This window comes from Halyomorpha halys, unplaced genomic scaffold, assembly GCF_000696795.3.
Source record: "Halyomorpha halys isolate HHAL.00 unplaced genomic scaffold, Hhal_1.1 Scaffold932.1, whole genome shotgun sequence".
NCBI classification, from domain to species: domain Eukaryota; kingdom Metazoa; phylum Arthropoda; class Insecta; order Hemiptera; family Pentatomidae; genus Halyomorpha; species Halyomorpha halys.
This window is the reverse complement of record NW_027115188.1, coordinates 343718-366380: the sequence shown is the minus strand read 5'-3', so window position 1 is coordinate 366380 and position 22663 is coordinate 343718. Positions and strand designations below refer to the sequence as shown.

At 31.1% G+C, this 22663-nt stretch overlaps 1 protein-coding gene and 1 long non-coding RNA gene across 2 annotated transcripts in view; one reads left to right on the top strand and one right to left on the bottom strand.

Annotated features, from left to right (window-relative positions):
* The window catches only part of LOC136796985 (uncharacterized), a 173561-nt gene that overhangs the window by 71384 nt on the left and 79514 nt on the right, over positions 1–22663 (top strand). The window contains exon 2 of the long non-coding RNA XR_010844782.1: positions 6278–6357. This is a non-coding gene — a long non-coding RNA (uncharacterized lncRNA). The remainder of the gene's footprint in view (positions 1–6277; positions 6358–22663) is intronic.
* The window catches only part of LOC106687228 (coagulation factor X), a 71619-nt gene that overhangs the window by 26356 nt on the left and 22600 nt on the right, over positions 1–22663 (bottom strand). The window lies entirely within an intron of this gene.

The following is a 22663-nucleotide window of genomic DNA, read 5'->3' as shown; positions in this document are numbered from 1 at the left end:
TATTTATTTATATATAATTTATTTTAGTATTTTGACTAAAACAGAATTATTTAGATAGGCCAAATTAAAATTGAACTATACCTCTGTAGAGGCATCAAACACTCAAAGGATGCACTGTGCGAATAAAAAAAAAGTTTTCCAGTATTAAAAAAAATGAACTAAATGTTTTCAATATTAGAGTGAAAACATTTCGTGAGTTAGGCCACTTTTGCTCTGATAGCCTCATATAATGTAATATGTACTGGAGAGTAAGATAAGTTATAATGTTAAAATTTGTTTTATAAACATGAGTATTTACGTTTCGACTTATCATGCGTTGTTTCATATATGATGTATTATTTCAGGTAAAGTGCTGATCTGTTGTAGTACTATGTTAGTCCGATAAAACCGACGTTAAATTTTAGCGTGTAAACCTGCCTTATCATGCTCCGTTCTTGTTGTTTATACTAAGATTCCTAGTTCTATCTAATTTTACATTGTTGCTAGATATAAGTAAATTTACAAATATTCGTGATTAGTAAATGTTTTCTAGGTGAGATGAGAGATCCTCCAATTATGCGATATGGGTTTGATTATGGAGGAATCATTATGACGGGACGGATAGGTAAGATTCCCTTCAGTTATTTTCATTATCATTTTCTTGAAAGATTAGAACGTCGTCACACATCAGTGTAAAGTTGTCATAATAAAATGACATGATGCCCAATCAATAGAAACTAAGATGGTGTAGATTTTTTCTCTTAATGAAATTTTAAAGACTTTTTGAACTAATAATATATTATTATAATATATGATTATTAAAAACGTTAATTTTTCGCTCTACATTTAACGCCTATAGACACACAACTACCTGCTGACACGTCTACGCTTAATCAGATGCGAAGCAGAACATTCCAATGCTTATATAAAAAGTATATAACTTTCGCTAATAAACGACTGTCATTATACACTAACAGATTTATAGCTACAGATAATTATATCTCGTTAAAACTGGATTTTATGAACGATCAGTGGGTAACTCGGCAGTCTGAACGAAGGTGAAAGTATAGCCATTACATTGCTTCTACGTAGCAGGGAATGTCTTATAAAGAAGTCATCGCAATTTCCAATACTTGCAGCAGGCAACTAATTTATTTTTAATGTTTTTAGGAAATAATAATATAATAATAATAAGGACTGACGACGATCTATAGTGAACAATATTAGTTTAAATTTTTCTAACCTTACAGTTCAATTTGAACTTGGATAAAATCTGCTTCCCTTTGGCGAGGAAAAAAATTAAATTAATCGTACAATCAAATTAATTAATTAACGATTTAACTTAAATGGTTAAATCGATTGACAGAAGTAATTGCTAGTGTAAAGAGTGCTTAGTTTCGCGATAGATGCTACATGTTTGAGTGTAATTGTAATGGAAAATACAGTAGCCCGATGAATAAAATCGAACCAATAAAGCACACATTTGCAATCAATTTTAAAAATAAGTTTCTACCATATTTAACACGGACACATCTATTCCATTTGTTACTCGGCTGTAATAGCTGGTCTCAAGTACTATAAAGTACACATTCAACCAGAACTATTAGTTTACGACTAGTTATTGAATTATTGCACTGTAATACTCATTATACACATTATTTAATCTTATTTAATTTGTTTTATTGTATTATTGCTGTTCTGATAAGTATAAAGATGTCCATATTCTTGATTTTTCAGGAAATGAAAAATAAACTTAAAAAATTTCTATATAAAAACTTATCCGTTCAGAGCAGTTTTGTTTTAACCAGGATATTATTTTAATATATAACTTAAATCCTTTATATCAATCGATACAGAATTGTTTTCTGAGACTTGCTATGTACATCGTCATTTTTTTGACTTTAATCCTTTATACTTTTCAGTACAGGTTTCCCCTATTTGGTATTTATAAGCAACAAATAAAAATAGAGACCTAAATTTCGTCCTTCATATGTAATGCTATACCTCAGTTCTTGGCAAAATCAGAAAAAAATGAATATTTTTTTTTTGTTTACGGCATACCATATACAACGTGACAAAATTAATGACTTATTAATGTTAACGACATTCGAGGTTTAATTCAATTCTGTTTAAATTGTCAATTTCGTTAGGAATCATTGTTTCGGAGCTATAGGCTAAAAACCAAATAAAAGACATAATCTGTTAGTTTATAAATTAATTAGATACTTAGTAAGGATTTTAGGACCATCAGAAATGTTTTTATTGGTGCGTGGTAGAAAATTTTAAAATTATTTGATGTATGTTCTATACAATGCGTTTGGGCTATTGCACTATAAGTCCTTGGCATAGGTTTTATAACCTTTTTAATAGAAGTACACTTTTAGACATGTGAGCCAATGTATATTTTCAGGTTTGACTCGACGTTATATTTTTATTTTTATTATTAATTTGAAAATATAAAAAATTAATAGTGTGTGAAATAATTAAATAATGTGGTATAAATAATAAAGCTTCATAAATCTTTTTTTTTGTAAAGAACCTCTGCAGTACAAAAGGACTATACTGAGAATGAAAAAAAAAACCAAAGAAAGAAGTAAAGACTTAGTTATTCTTCGTTCCGTTACATATCAAGAGTGTCTCGAGATAAGGAATGAAGAAGCAAGAGGGTAAATAGGTCGGCTTCCTTCTAACGCAATTTATATTTCATAGACTTACTACCAACAGCGGCTTTACCTTTTTTTCTTTTACAGATATTATGTTTATTCAGAAAGCTTATTTATTCAATTAGTAAGTAATTTTTAGTTTTACGTTTATTTTTGTTTTAATTCCTTTTTTTAAATAAACTTTAACGCAGTCTGTATTGTTTAAAATAATCATTTAACAATGGTTCAATGTGTGAATCGGTAAAATAACGTTAAAATTAATCTTGTTAAAGAAATGTTTTTTTAATATTTCATTGATTTATAAATAATTTTATAGTATGTCGTTTTATTATAATTTTTTTTCGGGGAGGAGAGGAGGAGTCGTTTCTACAAAATAATCGTTAAAAGAGAAAACGCACCTTGGCTTTGAAGTTACGACGACCTGAGGCGTTTATGCAAATAGGCTGCCAACACTGGCCTGGAGTGGCTGTGATTATATTAATCAGATTATAGTAGCTACTTATCGTGTTACTTTATTATAGTTTATTAATGCAGCGATATGTATCATATAGTTTATGTATGTATAGTACCCCGAGTGACAATATCTTACAGTGTCATTCTTGTTTTCACGTTGTAGGGCAATAGCTAGTTAAGATTATGTCACGAACGTAGCTTTTCACGCCGAATGGGTTACCAAATTTAATATCTTGATTATTTAATTTATATATGTATCTTCTATTATTATTATTAATTGCTGACCCTTGCGAAATTTTCGCACAAACTGTTGCTTCATATCAAATTAGTAATTACAAATTAATTAGTAATTTTAGTAATTAAGGGTCAAGAATAATATTAATGTGTACCACTAAGACCCATGAAAAGGGTCATGGTCATGGGTTCAGTACTTTGTAAGGAGGCACTGCTTTTTAGAACAACGATTATGCAAGGAGTTGATATTTCAAGGTCACGCTTAGTCACCAGATATTACCGCAATTAAAGATATCTACTGGGTGGATCCCAAGAGGGTTCCAGAACCCAAAGGGTTGACTCAGGGCTACAGTGTAACAGAAAATAATTATCTGCTACAGCTGGATTTGAACCCAGATCCTTGGAGCTAGTTGCATCGTGCTTTATCATCATGCAACCTCACACTCCCCAAAAGAAGTGCCAAGAATTGTCCCCCGATATAGTAAATTTTATCTAGCATGAAATGAGGTAGTTCTGACTTTTTGGCGTGTTATGTGAAATAGGTGGCTAGTGATAAATCCAAGTTTTTAACTTCGACAGGTTAATTTTGAAATTTTCAAAAAGACAAAAAAATAATGAGTCTTTTCAGTTTTCATCAATTTTTACCTCCAAGGACCAATATTACGGTTAAAACAACAATTTTTTCCTATGTAATAAGAAACAATTTCTGAGATGCAGCAAGTAATATATCAACACGTTTACAAAATAAGCGAATTTTAGAGGTACTGGCCGTTTTGACGTATATTTAACGCATCAATAGATAAACGTTTATACAAATGGTTCTGCATTATGTATTAACAACGGACCTTAAGCCAATTTATTGAAGTTACTTCCAACTGCCATACCCCGCTAGAACTGGGTGTGACAATCATGAAGGAGAAATTTAGACTTTTTAGTTAGTAAAGTGATGAAAACACCTCCATCTTCAGAGATTCTCAAGACGCTATTCGGAAACTATCTACATCAGGGACTACAGGATTACTCATTGAAGGAGAGGAACATAGTAGCTGTGATAGCGAAAATAGGAAGAATTATAGCTACACAACGGTTACCAGACCATGTTGGTGAACTTGGTAATGAACTAGCTACCAATTTAGCAAAGTTCGGTTGTGCGAAGAATCAGCCTATTACACAACTAGCTTTCAGAACAGAAACATCTATATGCTGTTATTATGAAGACAGGACGAACATCTGAAACGAAGCCCAAGCGGAAAGGAAGAGAGTAAAGCAGCTTTTGCAGAAGGCTACCTTCTTCGAAAACACCTACATCGGACAGGCATGGCATTAACTTCGGCAAAGGAAGGCTCACCGAAATGTTCCCTATGCAACGTGGGTAAAATTGATGGGGACCATATTTTGACTTGTTTATGCTTGTAACGCAGATGAAAATAAATCAAAAACAAAAATCAACTTATACTGGACTTCAAAAGAGAGAACAACCTACTAAGTATGGTGTAGTGAAAAAACGAAAACTCAACTTTGATATTCTGAAACTAGTTAGAAACCCCCTATTTAACTATTGTAAAAAGTCTGGGGAGAAACTTTTTTTTTTTTTTTACTCTTGAAAATCCTAACATTATGCTGCGAATAAAAATAAATATCATTAAAATTTAGCTCCCGAATTATTAGGTATTCTATTTTCAAAACCACTTTCTTACGAGACGGTTTTATCTTCACAGTTGATGGCGATATTAGTTAGTTTTGATGATAATTTATTCTGTTCACACAAATTCATACTGAGCTCATTGTTTCTCTACACAATTTAGCTCAACCATAGGTCGTCACGTCATTCTAATTATATTTTAATTTTTTAGAAACGAATTATCACAATTCTTAATACTGACAACAGCCTCAGAAGCTGTGTTACAAATAAATGATGCACTAAAAATTTGCAACAAAGAAACCTGTTTTTTTGTCCAGCCAGTTCTGTTTATTTTGCCACTCTAACGCTGGCGACATTTATAGCCTATGCAATAGAAAAAATATATATACTATTACGTTCGCAAGTGATTGTATAACTTTTTTTTTCAACGATAATAATAAAAGAATGTGAATTATATTCTAATCAATAATGGTTGTTTAGGAGCTGATTTAAGAGTTACTGAACAACCTTCTGATATTACTATCGTTTTATCAAATCATGTCCTGATTTTGTTTCGATTAAATTTATTTTTTGGGGATACTTTTATATTAGTGAATTCTCAATACTTCTTACTACACTAGACTAATATATATAATTAGGTTTTAAATCGTCTAAAATATCATATTTTTTAGATTTTTGACTATAACAAAGACACAATAAGTAAACGCAGAATAATTAAGTCAGACGGTTTATGTTGAAAGTCTTGTAGATACTCTTGATAATTTAGTTTCTAAAATTTTTCAAAACAATTTCGTATATATTTTTATCACATGAATTTTCTTGACATTGTTGTAATATTTGAAACAAATAAGGACACCTAATTTGTTAGTCAACATTGCTTTGATGAAAAATCTGGTTTAAACAAATATTTAGTGAAAGTCGTCTAAATAATTGAATTTCGATATTTTTTTTCGTTCTCGCTGGCCATTTTAATACCTACGTTTTTATCTCCTACTATATTAATATTTCTCAGTCCCTTTCACACTGTATATTTAGTTTTTCTTATATATCAATTTCTAACTAAATATAAAGAAAAGAAAAAATATCACATTTTTATAAATTTTCATTTAATTCTACAGTGCTTTGGACATTTTTACTTATATATTACTTTTAATCAGTATTATGGAAATTAATTATGTTTATGACTTTATAATGCCCTATTGTGAAAGGACTCTTCTCTACCATAACCCAATAAATATGGATTCACATAATTATATGGAAATTAGAATGGTATTGTGAAAATAACGAGTATTTTTTTTCATTTCAGGGTTTAGATACAGCTCTTGATACTGACAGGTTAATTAAAATATCCAACCATCAAATCATCATAGTGGATATCAAAAAAAGGTAAAATGTAAATATATATATCCTTGTAATTCTCACGTTTGATAAACTTATGGATCGATAGGAATTTTTTATTTTTCTATTCTAGTTCTGATATTTTCATTGCCTCTTTCATTTAAATTGCGAAACTCTTGAGTGTACTGAGAAGTTATTTTTAATTAATTTGTTTAATTGAAACTTACAAGAGTAGTTTAGGGAAAAAAAAGTGAAAATGTAGAATAAGTTAATGAGAACTTTTTAATTGCTGAGCGCGTTGGAGTAGAACCCTCCACTTCCGGCTTGTAGAAGATATTTGTCTGATTTCGACCTGTGAGGGTTGAATTTTATTTCCCAAAAGGATCGTATTGCTCTACCTTTCTAATCTAAAACTGGATGACAACCCGTTAATTACCTGCTCTAGTTGGTATGTATATGTCTGCAGTTATATCTATACAGGCAACAACAATTAAAATGCCTAATGGCAACAATCTTTTAGTAATACTTGAAGTAACTTTTAAATTAATATTTATTTTTTCATTGCAGAAGTTAAAAATAAAACCTGTTGATTCCTTAATAAAGTAAATATGTAAGGGAATTTTTAAAATTGAAGAAAAACTTAACATGATTATAAATATATGTTTTTAATTTTTCATTATTAAGTAAAAAATAATCAAGTATATTCAAATGCATTAATAATGAACTTGGAAAATTCATTATTCCTTGCCTCTCATTAAATTAATATTAAAAACGTAGGATTAGTTAATTTTAGAAAAAATAAATTTTAATTATTCTTATCAACAACGTATTTTATAAACATGAGTACTGTTTTTCAACTAGATGTTCTTGTTGAGATTTTGATAAAAGGGTATTAAAGGACATAAATAAAGGAGTGGAGGAACCATTTTGGGAATGGTGGCAGTTTATTTACTGTTGGCTAAATGAGAAGGAGCCTTATTAACTTAGTCCTGTGTCCTCGTCCCGACCTTCACTGTCCAGGATGAACTGTCGGCTTATGTACTGGGAGGATATGAGAATAATAGCGTGTATAAATAAATAAATAAGTAAATAAATAAATATATATATACACACACACCAATATTATTTACATAAAATAGAGTGTAAAAATTCAAGAGTAATGTTCTCTATATATAAATTTATTATGAAGTACTTTTCAAGTCTTTATTACTTGGTATGGTGTAATAATAAAATTAATGTTTTAATCTGTAAAAAATAAGATATGCAATAGTTATTGCCTCACTTGCCTAAGCGTGGATGGTAATTGATTTTTTAGTTGAATAATTTCACATTTTTACAAAAATAAAATCAATTACTAGGTTCTGCTCCATGATAAGAAAGAATATCCAGGATATACGGAATGACCAGCAGCGGCTTATGCGCCCTTACTTGGCTTTTAATATAAGTAATGTGGATGAGGTTAGAGCGCTTCATTTTCATCAAGTAGGAAAATGTTGTTGGCCTGGTTGAAATAAAATTTTGCAAATATGTATGGTATTTGTAAATTTTTATAAAAATATTATTTATAATTACCTATTTTATGTAGTTATTAAAGCTAGATACCGATTAAAAATTATAACTGAAGAATGTGGTTCTCAATATTTGAAAGACGGATCGGATAGAACTATTGTTCTAGTTATTAGCACCTACTTAATAGAGAAGGGTACCAGTTATATCTCTATTATCTAAGATTTTACAGAGATCTAGAATTAACAAATTTTCATACCCGCCGTATTCAATCGAGAAATTGAAGTAGAACAATAGATTTGGCCAGAATAAATTTTAAAAAATTGCCTAATAGTTGATGCCATGCTGACACAATTAAAGCAGAAAACAGCTATGTAGATAAGAAAAAATATGCAGCTTCATTATAACCATAGAAAAACATAACTAGCTTAAAAAAAAAAAAATCTTGAAAATAAGTTGAAGGGGAAAAAATTATATATTCCAAAGAAAGAAAAAAAAATGTTCCTTATAATAAAATAGAAAAACTCTACGAAACCTCATCAGAAAAAGATAACGAATCGAAGGCGCTTCGACCGCAGATGAGCACAAAAAAATTGAACTAGATAATGACGTTAACCAAACTCACACAGAACTGAAATAAAAAAACTAACAGACAAATAAGACAGCCCAATCATAAAAAATCATCATGAAGAAATTAATCCCGACTATTCTGTTTTTAGTGGATTCGTGGAATTATGTGAAGATCATAATGCGGAAACAAATACCGATAAAGATGCAACTGCTCTTCCCCAGCCAGTAGTATAATATGAAGGTGGAAAATATTATCAACATTGTTGCTGAGGACCAAATTCGCCGCAATTGATGAACGTCTAGATTTTGATGTTTCAGATATTCATAATGAAAACGAAGAATTGATTTTTGAGTGCTGAACAGTTTTCTCAAATGAAGAGAAAAAAATCAGTGGCGAATATGGAGGAATTTTCGATTGTGATCAACCAGGATCAAGTTTGTCAAACTGTGGAAGCAGTGGGCGTTAAAAATATGTTTTCAGAATCCTGTAAATTGTTTAGAGAATCCTGTAAACTGTTTACAGAAGGAAAGTTTTTGTTAGTTTTCTAACAAAGGAAGTTGAAAATTGTTTGTCAGGTTTTGAATGTGCAAGAAAATAAAGTTACAGTAATTCAATTAGAACACATTAATATAATGAAAAATATTTTGATTCTGAATTCAGAAAATGAAACTGAAGTCCAACAAGACGATTTTATCATCAAATTTCCAGCACAAACATTTTTTTGAAAATGGATTCATATTTTTTTCCCCAAAAATCATGGAGGTGGAGCATCAAATACTCTAGTAGAAAATCAAAAACCATCTCAAAAGATTTATTTTGTTTGTGTTTTATGTTTTGACTTAGTTTTTTATTTATCTACAGACAGTATGTATTAAGAAAACTATTCCTTATGTCACCTCATGTACTTACATTATCTACCACTCTCGGACTTTAACCCAAACTCAGAGAACATTCTAATTGCGGTTTAACAGGTCTAATTTATTTTTATTCACTCGAATGCCACTTAATTTAAAACAACAAGCTTTGTTATCATTAATTACGTTATAAACTATAACAGCCCTTAAGACGTTCACGTTTAGGTTGTGAAATGGAGCGGCTAAATTGGACAGATCTGAGCAAAGGCTAATGAAAGGAAAACATGGACCCACACTAACTGGGTTAGCTAGGGGCTAGCTTAGCGTAGACAAAGGGCCCGATAATGGTGTACTTATTGACAGGTACAATGTACTTGGTGTAAATACATATAATTTCAATATAATAGGTCTTGTTTAATTCAACACACCTCATAAAGAAATACAGTTGAAGGATAGAAAGAAAAACGATTAGAACTACATTATATACCTACGGTTTATTTTATTCAATAAAATGCAGTAACGTGTTCTATCTCTTCCACTATATAATATATAATTAAATAAAATATGAACACAAACATCATGTAGTAATTTCAACAGATGCTAAAATAAAAAGATGTGTAGTGATGAACGAACATTATATTTCGTCGTCCAAAAACCGAAGTGGCATATTTGAAATCTTGCTGTCTTGGGTTTTATCGCATCTTAACGTGGTATTCAATTTGCTAGAAAGAGTGACGCCGCTAATTAAATATCCAAAGTCATTAATTTATTTATATCAAAATTGGAAAGCAGCTACTGTTTATTTATATCTGCAACAGTTTAATTCTGATAATCCATTTCTATTAAATATTATGGGGCCGCCTGTAGCTCAATGGTAGGGCACAGTCTTACCATTTCGAGATCTATTGGCGGTGCAGATTCGAATCCGAACTAGGGACGTCTTTTTTCATTGAGTGGTGGTTCAACAAAAGGAAAAACTTCGACCCCCAGCCATAGTGAAAATAATGGGAATATAAATAAATATATACCTGGCTGTATGGAAAATTCCAATGCCATTAAAATATATTGAAAATATATATATCAGAATGAATCAATATAGTCTGCTACTGCAGGTGAAAAGTGATGCGGGCTGAAAAGTTAAGAGAATAAAATAAATTTAGAATGGGGGCCTCCCGTAACTCAGTGGTTAAGACACAGTAGTACCAATTTGATGTCTATTAGTGGTACCGATTTGAATCCGGCCTGGGCTGTTGACTTTTTTCATTGAGGCGGTCATGACAAAATGAAAAACATTGACCCCCAACCATAGTTAGGCAGTATAGGACTCTAATGGCCGGAAAAAAAAAAAACGAATAACGAGAAGATAGTTGACCGTGGATAACATATTTGGGGAGAAGGTTGGTGGGGAATAACATACATTCACATAAAAGTCAGATAACATAAATAAGTTAATAAAATAAATAAATTTCACATTACAAATTAAAATTAAACCCTTAATTCTTGGTTATACAGTAAAAAAAAACGTGCGAACATATGAGGTATGCAAAACAGATTACGATCTTACTTCGTAATTTTAGCTACGAGTACATAAAATGTGTTGATAAAGAATACAATAATAACTCGGAAGATGAACAATGAACGGATACATGTGATGAATGAAGTTCTCAGTGAAATGTGTATAGAACATTAAGATTAACATTACGTAAGCTTAGTTTCTTCCTTGTTCTTCATCCTCTTCTTTCCTCTGCTTGGTGCTAGTGTTAATATATCCATTCATGATTAAATTCTTTTTAATACAAAGAAAATTATCCAATCTTGAGCTCAGCTCTTATGTTGTTTCACTCTCTCAATTTTGCTCTCTGGATTGCAGGTTAGCTGGCTAAGGTAAGCATGTTGGCCTATAGATGGCGGCTGCATTGCTCTCATTATCGTTTTCAGAAATTGTAATTTGGAATAACTTTCTTCCCTTAACAGCAACCGTAATGCAAACACAATGTTCTCAGGAATCCGTGGATACGCCAGTTTGGTATTGGACCGAAGATATGTTTCACTCATTAATACTCTAACAGGATTAATTTTTTTAATATTATATATTTTTATAAACATTAATAATAAATGTTAGCAGACAATAATAATAATAAGACAATAATTGAAACAACAGTTTAATAAATTAACTCATGAACCATTTAACAACAGAAACAGAGCGATCATATTTTTCCAATATTATGTAATGCGAAGCTCAAATTCGGCATTAGGAGAAAATAGGAATATTGAAATAATCAAAAGCGTTACTTTAAAAAAATAAATGTGAAATTTAAATCGTCTTTGTGAACATGTAGGCATTAGTGCTGATCAACTCATAATAAGAAGAGTTCGTTAAACGGACCCTCGATAAAGGCGACATAAGACCACTTAAGAGTAAAAATTTGGACGAATGCAGAGCCTGATAATGGCCACTCTGAGACAATGAAGACTCCACTCTCGAATGGAGGCCACGGCCGCCCGCCCCTGACAAAGCTACACGTCACAGATCGTTTTCATCGCCATTGACAGCTCTTCCATTGTGTGATCTTCCCAATTACAGTATTCAGCTGTTTGTTGCTGAGGCTATTCACCTCTGTCACCAAACTGCATCAAGTCCTTTAGCGAAATAATTCATGATGTGAGTGCAATATCTTTGAATACGCAGGTCAGTGATTCTCCTAGTACCTTCCTGCCGCGTTGAGGCTGTGCATTCTTCGCTACGATAAGAGAGGCTCCTTTTTTTCTTCATTGCGATAAAATTATCTAGGCTATTAATAGCATCCGCTAAACCTAACATTTACTAACGCATCATCACATCCTTTGTGCAGTATCAAAAATATCTGATAACTTACAGTGACAATGACCTCCCAGTGTAAATGCATAGGATCCCTTCGTAGAGATTTTCTGAAGACACGTCTACTTCTACTTATTTGTCATTATAACTATTTAAATATATACAATATAATATATAATATAGTAATATGATATAATATAATATATATAAGAAAAATGATCTGCGAAATATTAATTTATTTATCTTCAAAAATATATTTCACGTTGATTGCATTAGTTGATTGTAAGGGAATCAGCTAGAATACGAATGGAAATAATGTTTGCAGAGAAATAAGTACGCGCAGAAATGTCACGTCCATGCTTCAGCAGTTAATTATAATGGAATTATCCATTTCCATTTCATTTAATCTTAGCATATTGTTGAGCTTTAGCGCATTTTTCTGTTGTTTTTTTTTCCACACATATATAACTGAGAAATGATGACTAGGAGAATTGTGGTATTTCCATCGCTACATGAAAGCTCAGCGGTATTGTTATAATAGAATTTTTATCCATGTCCTTTTTCTTTTTAATTTTTTAGTTTCGCTATGATCATATAGTTGATTTTTTCATTATTTATATATCCATTCAGGAAAGATTTTTTTTTTCAGTTGCATTGACCAAGGCTCCTAGCATAATATTTTCAAGTTTTATTCAGTATAAATTTCTTAATAATTTTTTTTTCTCGGTGATTTATTTCATTTATTAAATTTAAAGTTCCTAAAGCAGAAACTTTTGGGATGTTTCATCCAAATGATAAAAGCTGTTTCGGCACAACAGTCTATAGAAAATACGTTTTCAGCTATTGGACACAAGGTATCCGATTTAAAACGTAGGCATAGAAATCCGAGATCATACAAAATTAAAAAAGTAATCAAAGCTGTCGATTAGGAGACCTGTGATGGTTCGCCAAACCATAAAGGTAGTGATAGAAAAAAAATACATACTTCCATCTATTTATTTATGTATGTGCATATCAAACATTCAGGAATCTTGAAGTATAATATGTACTACCCCTCATAGATGACCTCCGATCCTCTACAATAGGCTATTATTTTAAAGAAAAATGCGACAAAAAAAGAAAATTTAATTTTATAATTATGAATGGAAGCTTCAGAGTAAGCAATATTCCAAATCGTTTAAAAGACTTATATCCTATATATGAATTTTAAGAAAAATCGTTTAAATCTTTATTTTATAAAAAAATATTAGGTTAAAAATAATAATGCTTATTATAACTCGGCCCTCTGAATATTTACGAATTATTGGAACAATTGAGAGTTTTTCGTGGTTGCCTGTTGTACAGTTTTGTTAGGAAATTGTAAATTGAAAAAATAACGTAGCTGATGATGAACCGAGATCATTATCGTTGGGACGACCGCTGATCATTAACATCTCCAAACTATTGTAACCTTCCACCGCAATAACTACCGTGCTTGTCACTATTGTGGTCACTAATTGTAATGGTGGCTGGTGATCACACAATAGATAGAGTTATTTTTGTTTGTTTAGTTGCTAGAAATGATAATTGTCTCGTTCCTTTGTGTTCTCCTCAGTCTGTGAACCATAACTTCATCCAATGTTTTATCAACAGAATATAAATTTTAATAATAACTAAACTTGTGATAGATATTTATATTTATTACGTTTATGAAGTTGCAAAGGAACATAGATATAATAAGGATGCTAAGCTAGTATAATAATGAATAAAACGTTAGTAAGAATTGTTCATAAAGCATTTTTCCCGCGAGTGCAGTTAATTTTTATTTAATTGTATTAACATTTTGTATATTAAAACATTCTCTATACCTGGGAATGTAAGTGCGAATTATTTATTTTTATTAATTTGGCACACCTCATTATAATTACGATCTCTTTGGACCATTGGACACTGCCATATAATCATTATTTAGATGAGGTGAAGGTTGTTGAGTACGTTTGGAAAAGAGTCCCAGAATACTCGATGGCGATTGTTGTGGGATCATTTCCAGCCTGGTGTTGTTAATATTAATTTCTCGGCGGTAGAAATGAATCTTAATGCCCATTTTTTATATTATTCATTCAGTCTTATCCTGCCCTGTGAGGAATTCCTGCGGTTGCAGTTTGATCATCAAAAGTTGCAAATATAACTATTTAAAATTTTGAAAATAAATGTGGAAATTCAATCGTCTCACCACTCTCATATCTTCTTCGTCTCCTCTGCCTGGTGGCCGTTCAGAAGTCCTCTTCGGCCCTCGGTTGAGGTGGGCTGAGCACACTGAACTTTCTCACTCGTATACAATATTTTTCTAACCGTGACCATACGGTCGGTAATACTTCCTCAAGGTAGATTCATTCTGGGTCAGCCACCGGTTCTACTCCTCCTAGACGATGGTTTCCCATTTTCTGGGATCCTCCCCGATTTCTGCTCGCAGATTTTTTAGCAGACCGTTGAGCTTAATTCTTGTATATATGTTTCAACATGCCTTCTCGCAGGAGGATGTCAAGTGGAACTCCTTCTGCTAAGAACTGCACCACCTCATGAGACACACTCTGGTATACTCTAGAGACTCGCAGCAAGATCCTCTGTTGAAACACCGCTAACCTGCTTTTTTTGTGGCGTGTACAGTTTCAGTTTCAAGCATACCTCAGAATACCTACTACAACCTCCTTATTTATTGACACCCTTACTCTGGTCAGTACGAACCGGAAACTTCAAGTAGCAGCCAGAGGCTAGGAAGTCCAATTGCCGGCAAGTTCTCCCACCATTACCAGTAACATTATTTAACATTTTCTAACAGTAGTATTGTTAAATTATAAGTTCCTGTTTAGATTAAAATTATTTTAAACTATACAGAAAACGTTTGGACATCCTTTGATTCTTCACATAACAGTATTATCAGATCCCTTACCTATATCTGATTTAATAATAATTTTCTTTCCCTTGCTTTTAGATACATTTTGAAAATTCGTTCTTTAGATATTGTAGAATCTAAGTTATTTTTTTAATTATTATTTTCTCCATCTGACATGTGTATGAGATATGTGAAGATGGATTTTATTTATTTATGGCCCTCCTATAACAGGTTGAAGATATTGTGTCGGCGGGGGCGGGGGAAACAGTAAAATTTAGAATAAGAGTGTTTTACATGCCATAGAACTTTTTGAAATCGACAATGTCCTTCCCCCAAAACAATTGTGTATCAGAGTAAAATAAAAGAAAACAATGGTTCAAGTAAGAACTCTAAAATATTCTGCAGTCTATTGAACTCATATCCTATTTCTTCATTAGTTTGCACTATTACTGCCCACTCTAGATAAGACTACTAGATATGTTTTTAACATGATTAAATATGTTATTATAGCTAGATTCCATCTTTGATGCTAGAGCACAAGAAAACTGGTGGTAGAATTACTAGCAATAGAATGATAGTGTAGTCGAACCGCAGCTATTCTACCAAAGCTAACTGTTAGGGAACAGTTATCTTGTGCTCAGAGCCAAAACCTATCAAAAGTAGTTTGGCTCATCAATGGAAAGTTTTGTCATCTATTTGAATACGGTACAGAATTCAGAAAATGGTATCTATTTGACCTCATGACAATTTTAAACGTTTGTTAACATCTCATCATTCAAATTTGGGAAGGAGTCAATTGTTCATTAAATAAAAAAATTAATAATTGTAATATGGCTTTAAACATAGTTCATATTACATTATAATAATGCCTATGAAATGCTTATTTGATACACCCTTTCGCCAATTACAGGTAGTGAGTACTTCTTAACCGTTAGCCCTTATTTAACAACATTCTTGAAAAAATATGGTTATATTTTCTTGGTAAATAGTCATTCTATACTAAGAAAGAAAATAAATTCCCCTATGCGAAATGTAATCCTATCTTGGCGCGAGCTTGGAATGAGAAGACGCCCCGAGGATCTTAAGCCCGCCTGGAATAAGGAGCCATTGAAACGCTCCGTCGGACGAATTACTTTGACGTAGAAAAATCTTTTTCATCTGTGCGTATAATTCGTTTTTTCTTTTCATAATACTTTTTCTGGTACCTGAAAATCTTGTTAGATAATTTGGAAATTTAATAAAGACATGTTTTACATTTAATCCTGCTTCCGGATTTTGCATAATTTTCCAGATAATCTCGGTAATGCTTTCTGCAGCTTGGATTAAAAAGAAATGGAATAATAAACATACAATAAATTGAAAAATCTATAATAGTGTTTTTATTAGTTACTAGAGTAGATTACAAACAAGAGATATTGGTTTTTGAGTGCTACTAATGCCCAAAAACGGGTTTTGAATTTTTTTTTCATAATAAAAGACTCCACCCTACGCCAACTTAATATTTTGTTAAAATCTTCACAGATTATTAATTCACAGAAAAAATAAAATGATAATGTTATTGATTTTTAAAAATAAAAAATTAATTTTTACGGCAACCAATTTTTAACCAAAACCAAGTTTAATTCTCATAAATGAGTGTCCTAATAGAGTTCTTCACATTGAATATTTCCCGAGTAACAGTTTTTCAAAAACTAGTTTTTTTATCCGAATAACGAATAATTATCAGGGGCATACAGAGAACCAAATTAGCAATCGAATTGAAGCTAGGTAAATTTACCAAGTTTTATATAAGTATGTTTACAATTATTTATGAATGTAATTTATGTATATGACTTCTAGTTGTATCTCTTCATTACGTACAACTGTCTTTTTTAGCCGTACAATTAATATGTATTATTATTATTACTAAATGATAATTTAAAGTTGAAAATATTTTTTTCAGATTAATAACTTAGCGAGTCGGTTTTATATTTGCTATCGAATCTTATTTGCAGTTATCGATTCTCCTTACTATAAAGACAGAATTCTTAAATGTAACATGTAAATTAAAATGTTACTTGAAGAAAGTCATGCAGCTGAACACATTAAAATATATATATATATATATATATATATATATATCATTGATGCTAGCTTTGTTCCTTATTAAAAATTAATTTCCTGTCCAAAAAGAATTAATCTTCTCAAGAAGTTTATTTAAAATTTAATCCTTCCTGGGTAAGATTAATATTTTCGGATTCCTGATTTTTCCGTTACTAAGTAATAAAGAGTGAAGAGAACTTGGCTTTTATTAAAACCATTAAAAAATCCTATAATTATGGTCAGTCAACGACCCGTAGTCCCCTGGTAGTGGGCGTTGAGAGGTGGAAGAAGAAATTAATACTCTCTCATTAAGGCGGGGGTTCATCAGGGCCTCTGAATTTCTTTTAAACAAGAGAACTTCGAGGGTGACCTACTGACTTCTGGAAGCTTCCAGCGCCTCAGTTCTTTGGGATAGAGAACCCGCATGATTAGTGTAACAAGTTATTTCATTTGCTATTTCAATTTGACAAATATTGAATCAAAATTTAGCTGGTAAGAAAATATTCAAAATAAAATAGGTACAGTTGGCACGTTATGCAATTGTGTACGATTTCGTTATACTGAAATAAGGATATCATAATTAATATTTGTAGTAGACATACGGAGTTTATTTATACTATTTACTACTCTTGGCTAGTTTATAGCCTTACGTTTCATATCTTTTCTTTATACAGAATATAACATTCGGACATAATCAGTACATTAACTTCATACCCTATATCTTCACCTTACATACATACTCAATTGTAATTTCGTAGGTGTCAGAGTAATAGATAAATGGAATAGTGAATAAGATTCTGTAAAATGGGATTAGGGTTGGTTCCTCGGTTGTTTATTTAGTTGATTGTGTTATGCAATGAGTATAGGTTGACTTATCTGTTATACTTAGATAAGAAGAGAAGATGGGTCCTTGATCAGCTAGCTCTGAGGTTTACGCAGATGGTTTTGATTTATTTTGAATTAGTCATTCAGTGCGTTCCTTGGCTGAGCAACTGTGTTATTCTTTTCAAGGTTTGCTAAGATTTATAGTATACTGAGGCTTCTCTTAACGGACACCTCTTCATAGCGAGTTATCTATGATGGACAGTTTTATTTAGGTTCTGAACGACGAGGTACAAATTTAATGCACTTCGACATTTGAAAATCGAATACAAACGTCTTAGACGTCTTTTCTCCGAATTTTATTTCAATTTGGCACCTTCGTCAGGGGTCACCCTATCATTCTCTACACTGGACATACCATCCGACATTATTCAATTTTTTTTTTTATTTTACATTTGTATAATGATTGCAAAACGACTTTTTATTTACCGATATAATCAATATTTAATTTAATTATAAAGCCTGAGTAATGATCTTCATTGTTTTACAAATATAAATTGCAAAATATTTTCATTATGTACTTTGTTGAAAATATATTTTAGACAACAGTGTAAGATCCTTAGTGTGTACTGTTAGTCAACTTAATGTTCAAAAACAAGTAAAATTAATAAAACTATTAATTATAAAACTATTGTATTTTTTATCAAACGTAAAAAATTAATGTAATCTTTAGACTTCCTTGAGACTAGTTATTAATGTTTAAATAAAATTAAATGTATCAAAATTTAAGTCTAAAAAAATTGTTATTCCTTAAAAGCCCAACGTTTCGTCCAATTCATTCATCCTTAAGGACAATCTTAAATACCTATTTATACTCACATAAAATATTTTAAAAACATTTCTCAGGCTATTCTGCTCAAGTCATTAGTTTCAGTCAAATTACCCTATTTTCTCACTCTTTGATAAATATAAAAACTTTTAATAATAATCAATTTAACACTATCATAAATATGATAATATGAGCAAGTTTTAATATTTATCAAAGAGTGACAAAATAGGATAATTTTGATTGAAACTAGTGACCAGGACAGAATAGCCGACAAAAAGATTTTAAATATTTTATTTGAGTGTAAATTAGTATTTAAAATTGTCCTTGAGACTGCCCGAAACGTTGAAATTTTAAGGAAATGAAGAATTTTTTGAGACTTTAATTTGGGTACATTAGATTTTTTTTTAACAAGTGAAAAGTTATATTGAACATAAAATGCATGTCGTGAAGGAAAAAATCTTTCGATCTATTAAAAAAAAAAGAAAATTCAACGCATCGATCTAGAAAAAATTCGAAAAGATTCCCAAAAAAAAAATAAATATATATATTTGTGTCCTTCAAAAAAAGATTGTGGAATCGAGAAGTCCGTTGAAGAATTCTTTGTATTATTTTTTTATATGTGTAAAAATCGTATTATTATTCTTTTTCTAGCAAAGTATCACCGTTTGATTGACGATGTATGAATAAGTATATTATTATTTTTTTTTGGCTCATTTTCAGCTCACCCTTTCATAACGAAAACCTCCGTGTAACATAAAATATAATGATCCCCATTGATGTTCAATATATATTCCATACATTGCATCTAAATATATTAGAATAATTATTGATGGGTTTGAACTAATGATTTCTCAGAGCAGACATTGAAAAATAAGAATTATTGCTATGCAATAATACTAAAATCTACGTTATATCATGTACCTTTGAATTTTATAGGCCTTTCAATTATAGATTGACAATGTTGGCATAGTGCCTCGATTAACTATTTTTATGTGTAGAATGGTTTGAAATTAGTAAGAATAAATGTTAAAATTCTCTGAATGTAATATTCAAATTGATTGGTCTGAAGCCATTATTATAATTTCAGTAAAAGTAGAAGTTTCGATAGGTGATGGGAAGCGTTCAGATTATCCATATCTTAGCTTGCGGTTGAATGTTGATTTTTCCAAAGTTTAACTGGAATATAAATCTGTTTCATGCATTTACTAATTTCATTTTAAGAATCCAACGACTGAAACTCTACAGAGCGATCAAGAACCGTATCTGTAATATGGTGAGAAGCACGGATCCCCTGTTGCTAGTTAGGATCCGATATTATTCACTAAGAACAGAAGCTCCTTATCTAGGAATTGCGCAAAGGACTATTTTCGTTCGTTTAACAAAGTTCCTCCTTTCTTTTTTTTTCTTTCCCTTTGATTAATGTAGGCAACTTTACGATTGGAAAGAGCAGTCTTCTTCAAAAATAGAACCCAAGTCCTTGGGGTGGTTCCTTAATAGAGAAGTAATAGAATTCTCTCTATTCTTGTAAATAAATTTAGTCTATTATTCGAACATGTAATTTAATGAGGCATAAAAATCATCAATTCTTATACTTATTTCTCAAAATTATATTTTCTATGCTGATATTTTTGGTGCAGTATACCATTTGAAAACTAATGAAAACTGTACCGTGATATTACTCGAAGTTCTAGATAACTATATACAAATAAAAAAAAAAAGTTTTATTCTCTATATATCTCTAGCGGGAAGAAATGTTTGCAGCATCATGTCTTCTACCTGGCTAATTATTTTTCTGAACTGATGTGTTTATACTCATTAGTGGCTTTTAATCGTTTATAATCTTATTTTAGTTGATAATGATGACCATTTTTTATTATTAGTCGTTAATTTAATTACCTAATAAATTTAAATTTAAATTATAACGTAGTTTAATTATTGCTGCGACTTTTTTTTTTTCTTTTTACTCTCTTCGATTTATTTTTGTCTCTTAACCCTGTCGAACAAATCCTACCTTGGACTACATCTGGACAAACGGTTAACCTGGAATCATCACACAAGACTGTACGTCGATTTCGACTGTTACAGCACTTACTAGACAAACGGTCTAAACTTCCAACTCATTACAAAAGACTGATCTACATGACTGTAATAAGGCCAATCTGGACATACGGAGTTGAGCTTTGAGGCTCCACTAAACCTCCGAAATCCTCTCGTATCCAATCCTTACAATCCAAAATCCTTCGTAAAATCTTAGCTCCTTACTTTGTCACAATTAAAATCATACATAAAGACCTTAATGTTCCCTATGTAACCGATCTAGCCCGAACCAGATATCATTCCTTCCATTATAAACTCTGTAACCACTGAAACCCCCTAGTTTCTAATTTTGCATCCTTCTCCATTCCTGACAATCCTCCGAGGCGTCTGAAAAGAAGATGACCAGGAGACCAGCTAATGTAAAATGTCATTAGAGTGCTACCAATGGGTAGTTTCTCTACACGCCTCTAACACTCCAATTTAACTTAGATCAGATGTACTGAATGTATTATATAATATACAGTTGTAAATTTCAATAAAAATATTAAAAAAAGAATTTTGTCTCATAATAATTCTATTATAAGATATTAAAGAAAATTCTGCTACTTTTAGTTATTAGTCAACAGCTAATTCGACGTCGTTTAATTTTTAAAACAATTTCACTTATTTCGTCTGACACTAGTTCAAATTCAAATGCAGTTTAGCTTTGAATTCGATTTGAATAAACTACGTTAGTAAAGAAAAAAAGATCTGGTGCGATATCACACATTTTCGCTTACTATCTTACTTTGTGTTAAAGTTAATCCTCGCTCGTTTCAAAATAGATAATTTATATTATTTACTGTGACAATATTTCTCGTTTCTAATTTTCCAAAGAAGCGTTTCTGTTAACAGATTGAATTTTAGCAGAAATTATAATATTTACTTTTTTAATTGAGCCTTTTATTTGACCGAATGACTTAACTCCATAAAATCAATTTTTGTTTTTTCAATATTAATTCTATAATAATTTAGCATGAAACAAATGATTAAAATTAACCGTTGAGTTTAAAAGTGCAATGTCATTTTCATACTAATTATTTCATGGCCTTAATATTCTTAAATATTTAGATATACTTACGACTCACTACTTTTAATCGGAAAAGTAAACTGTTCCTTACAAAAAACTTTATTGAACTTTTCCAAAGTTCTGAACATTTTTTGACTTTAACTAATTTTACCCTCGACGGCTCATAGATTGCAAGAAACGAATAAAATAAAATAAATAAATGAGTAACTAATGGAACATCGTTTACATTATTAGGTATAACGTACATAACATTATTTATAAAATAGATGAATAAAATCATTTTTATTCTTATATGGACCTTAATTATATTTAAATAACCATTAAATTGTTTCAATATCGAATAAACTAAAGATGAAGTTATTAAAGATTGCAATATTTTATCCATTAAGCCCCTCAATTTGTACTCATGGTGGCAACATGTGGTGGGTTTTTAAGCTGAAACCGATAATTACTCTTGATGATGGTCTTTTTGCCACCAGATTTATTAAAATTCAACGTCGTATGGTTATTTCGACCTGAAAATGGTGTCGGTTCATTCCATGAAGTAGAAGATTAAAACTTTCTCGAACCCTCCTTATTCCCAGTCCGAAAGAAAGTTGAGATTTCTAAGGATGTATTTCTTATAGTTTCAGCCACATTTAATTTGTGAGCCCTAGGCAGAACGAAACTTGAAAAACACGTTGCACCGCAGACGCCTTGTTTGACAAATGAACCATTCGAAATTTGTTCGTTTTCACCATTATATCACTAAAACGAATCTGCACGCTACAGAATTAAACCTGTTCGCTATGAAGAATTTCCTTTGAGCCTCCTACAAATTATTCCCGGATACCTTCATTATAAATTATAAAACTTAATAGAAATATAAAATTTATTTTTAAATTTATATCTATA